Genomic DNA, 5,216 nt, shown 5'->3' with positions numbered 1-5,216 from the left:
CGATATGATACTTATGTTGGACTGCCCGAACTTATTGGAAAATCCAAAATTGGCGCTTTTCAGAGCATAAAGCGGGTTTGGAGAAGGCTTCAAGACTAGAAACAGAAGTTTCTATCCCAAGCAGGAAAGGAGATACTTTTGAAGGCTGTCATCCAAGCAATACCGACCTATAGCATGGGAGTTTTTCTTCTTCCAAAAGCACTTTGCTCAAAGATAAACTCGTTAATGCTTAAGTTTTGGTGGGGCCACCGCGCAAAGGATTCCGGATTCCCATGGATGAGTTGGAGTTAGATGGGATTTCTGAAGGGAAATGAAGGTATAGGTTTCCGAGACCTACATTATTTCAATATAGCTCTCCTTGCCAAACAGATACAACGGCTGTGGAAAATGGAAGATAGTCTCACTTCTAGGATTATGAAGGCAAAAATACTTTCCTAATTGTTCAATTTTTGAGGCCCAACTGGGAAATAAACCATCCTATGCCTGGCGAAGCATATCCAAAGCTAGAGAATTAGTGTCGGAGGGACTAATTTGGAGAATTGGTAATAGAGAAAGTGCTCCCATTTGGGGGGGCTAAGTTGACTCCTCTTCCGTCTACTTATTGCGTGCAATCCCCCTAAAGAGTTTTGGCATATAATGCGGTGGTTAGAGATCTCATTGACCAAGATACTTTGTGGTGGAATCAATCACTTTTGGAGGAATTATTTACTAGAGATGAAATTCAAGCCATCAATTTAGTCCCTATTAGTGCAACCAATTAGCCGAATACCCAGATTTGGAGGGGATCTCTGCAAGGAGTTTTCTCAGTCCGTAGCGCTTACCGCTTGGCTAAAGAGATGGAGTCTCGTGGCCAAGCTGAAAGCTCCAAAAGGGAAGCAGACAGCGAAATTTGGGAGGGAATTTGGAAATCAGCACTCCCAAATGTAGTGAAGAATTTTCTGTGGGGAGCATGCCAAAATATATTGCCCACAAATGAAAATCTGTGTAGGAGAAAGATTTCAAAGCACCCTTGGTGCCCTATTTGTAACTTAGAAGTGGAGACCACAACTCACATTCTATAGAGCTGCAGTTTTGCTTAAGACGTATGGGGCGTTAGTGACTGTATTTTTCAAAAGAGACGCGGTGTGGAAGGGGATTTCCGTGGACTAGCCGAATATTTCTTGCAGAATAAGGTGGATGATTCTTTCGAAACATTTGCGTTGTTAGCGAGGAATATCTGGTTTAGGCGCAATGAATGGGTTCACGAGGGTCTCTTCACCCACCCAACCGAACTAGTGAACCAAGCATCTCGCTTCCTGCAGGAGTTCAAAAGTGCGAATGTTGGAGATGCCATTGGTGATTCTCGTGGTCAAGAACCAATTCTGACGTGGGAAAAACCGCCGGAGGGATTCTTCAAAGCCAATTGCGACGCCGCAGTGGATGAAAAAAATGATAGACTGGGTTTGGTGTTGTTATAAGAGATCACCTTCGTAATGTTAAAGCAACACGGAGTATCACAAAAATGGGTTTCTTGGATCCCACATTAGCCGAAATTTTAGCCATGCTTCAAGGAGCAACGCTGTGCAAGGAATTGGGCCTTCAAAACGTCATCATGGAAGGTGATGCCCAAGTGGTTGTTTTGGCACTTCAGAATGACGACAAGATGGATTGTAGATGGGGTCTATAACATCCCAACCCGTTAAGGCTAAGTTTGCTACTTTTCTTCTTTTACAACAAAAGTTTTTGCAAAAATCTATAAGGTCTATCAGAGTACTTGATTTTAAAGGATACGATCAATGTATAAAACATTCTTCAAGAGATTTTATTACAAGCGAAATTAGAAAACATTAAACTTTAGTTACGGAATATCATATTATTACAATAACTGATATGAAAAGACTGTAGAAGTTAATAATTATCCCCACCCCCATTCCGGCCTCTTATTCCAGCGTCATTTTTTACCTGAAAATAAGAAATAAAACTGAATGAGCCCAAAGGGGGCCCAACAAGTAAAATCCACAACCATAAGTAGTTTTACTCTTTGTTTTCAGTTTTGAAAATCGTTTTCACAAATAAATATACACCCAGCCATGATAATACATGTATGTACGGTTGCATCTCCTGTAGCATATACGTACTATTACGTCTAGTAATAAATCATCGTCATAAATCATCTTTATAAATCATCATCATGATGCATCATTATAAATCGTCATTGTAAATCATCATAGTATATCATCATTGTAAATCATATTATCATTTTCTCATATTATGGCCCATGTACACTATTACCCCTGTGTACGAGGGTTGCGGGTCCTTGTGACCATGGCACTGAACTGTGGCCTCAGCCATGCCCGACCGTCAATTAACTCTTTTCTTGGTGCACTCAACGGTCATGTTGATGGAATACCACCTTCTGGCATAGCCTCCTTCAGTGGTTTCGCCTCCATCCGAGTATCGGTACCGAACTCATCTCATCTTTACTTATCTTGGGGCCAAAAATACTCTCCTCCATACATGTGCCCTCATTTCATAAACATTTAACTCATTTCTTGTACTTTTCTTTGTACTTCTTTTGATGCATCTTAGGGCAACATGTAGGAGAGTTTATCATCATTCTTCTTTCTTATAATCATCATCATTTCTCAACTTTCTTTTCTCAAAATGGAAACTTTTCCAAATATAAACTTGTTGTACTTAGAAAGCGTTTAAAGAAATAGAAACTTTCTAAATAATTCTTTTAGAAATCCTTCATGCATGCAACATATCTTCATGACAGGTAAATAAAATAATCATTTACAGTTTGATACAAGAATGTATAAATAGCATGACATGAAGTAATTTTAGAAGGGGTAGTGAATTTACTTACCTCTAGACTGAAGCTAAAAAGTGGTCTGAAGGATCTAGTTGCTCCAATCTGACTAACACCACTAGTATATCTTTTGAAACTAATTTCTCAAGTCCGTTCTCTCTCGTGTTCTTTCTTTCTTGCAACGCTTTGTCTCATCATTTCTCTCTCTGTTTCGTGTAAACACTTTCATAAAGAAGAAAGACCGAGTAGAAAACGGAAGAAGGAAGAATATGCAGAAGAGAAGGGAGAGGAGTGGTGAAATTTGTGAAGGGGAAGAGCTCTATTTATAGGAAAAACCCAAATACTATTCTACCTTCAATTTTACTATTCCATCTACCAACACTATTATACCTACATTTATCCATCTACAATTCTACCATCATTTTACTATTTCATCTACCAACACTCTTATACCTACCTTTACCCATCTACAATTCTATCATCTTTCTACAAATACTATTATATCTACCATTGACTATTCTACCTTCCCTTACTATTCTACCTACCAATACAATTCTTCTTACCATTTACTATCATATTATTTCACCAATTACCATTCTCTAATTACCACTCTCTGTAATACCATAAATTTTCCAAGAATTAAAATCATAGGCTAAAATGAATATCAAAATAAGATCATCATCAAAATAATCTATTAAATAACTTTGAAAATTCCCGGGCGCTACAGGGTCACCTTATTGCAGATGTGCAATCTACTCTCCAATACACCCAAAATTGGAATGTTTGCCATGTACGTCGGGAAAGAAACGAAGCGGCACATAGTTTGGCTAAAGCAACCTTCCACGATGTTATAGATAAAACTTGGATGTTGTTCATCCCATATTGTATTTGTGACATTGTTTTGACAAAGCTTAGTCTCTAGTCTTGTTATCCCTTATTAATGAGAATCCATGATTCATTTGCAAAATAAATAATAAAATATCTTCTTCTTTTTTTTTTTGAGTTTTTTATAAATTAGTGCGCACACCCACTTATTTTTTAATAACTAATATCATTAAAGATTAAACAAAGCTTCATTTAATTAGCAAACCCAACAACTTTTGTTAACCAATTTGGTAATCTTCATAGCATCCCTTGATTTATATGTAGTTGTGTCCCTGTTTATGCTACATCATTAGTGTCTAACCATCAAGAATGAGTTAGTTGGTTTGTTGCCTCGTGTTAATGGTATAAAAAGATAACAATAAAACCAAACCTCTAAACTTTATTTGGCTCTATATGTAACATTTAAACCTTAATTAGTTAGACCAACCTAATAAACATGTTATTAATCTAATTATTTTATTTTATTAATAATGTTAGCAAGAAAATATTTTCCATATCATTTTTAATGCATAATTAGCTGCATATGTTCATAATTTTTGTAAAAAAAATTGTTATATGTATTTATATTTGGGAAAAATATACTTAGATCCTTTGAACTATTAGTTATTTTCCTAAAAACCTCACAAATTGACACTTTAATACATCAAACTACTATTTTGTGACAAAAATGGCACTCCATTAGCTTCGTTGGATGAAAAAGTGGTCAGATACGTTGCAAGTGACCATTTTGAACAAAGACTGCATAAATTTTTTTTTTTTCAACCAAAAAAAAAAAAAAAATGGATGATGCCATGGTCTAAAAGGTGGATTTCACAACCTTAGGATATAGTGTTTGCCGTATAATGTTTTATTGAACCAATTTTAAATTGGTCGGAGAATATTACTTACTAAGTTTTCACTCATTTGTTTGGTTTTTTTGTTTTCAAGTTGGGATGAGAAGCAATAAAAGGTCGCAAAGCAAGTTAGATAGTGTAATACCCCTGCTTCAAGTGATATGATATTGTTTGTTATGGGTAAGGCCGCACATTATTATTATTGGCCAGATTTACTCTAAAAAAGCCTCATACCATTTAAAGATAACATATTTCATATAAACACATCATTTTTTTCACACCCAAACAATACGTGACGTCACAAATAGGGAATAGAATAAGTCATGGCATGACCAGTTTTAGTTGACTTATAAATAAGTTTCTTAGTGCCAATCAAACACAACACTAGTCACTAGCTACGTGTGCGATATTGCAATTTGCTATATATTATATAAGATGAGCAAAGGGCGCACCAACATTCAAGATATATTATAATGTAAGAAAGTCAAATAAAAAGCATTAAAGGTCTCTCAACAAAGATAATATTTAAATCAATTAATGGAATATCACTACTTACGTGTGTGTGTGTGTGAATATTTATATTTTATAAAATTATTGAATTATTAGCTTCTGGACCCAAATCATCAAGATTTTGAGTTGGCCATGGCAATTGGATACTATCGTTCTGTGTTGTCTGCCACTCCATGCACATAGTTTGCACCATTTAC

The sequence above is a fragment of the Corylus avellana genome, chromosome ca7, assembly GCF_901000735.1.
Source record: "Corylus avellana chromosome ca7, CavTom2PMs-1.0".
Taxonomy (NCBI): Eukaryota; Viridiplantae; Streptophyta; class Magnoliopsida; order Fagales; family Betulaceae; genus Corylus; species Corylus avellana.
Note: the sequence above shows the minus strand (reverse complement) of the source record.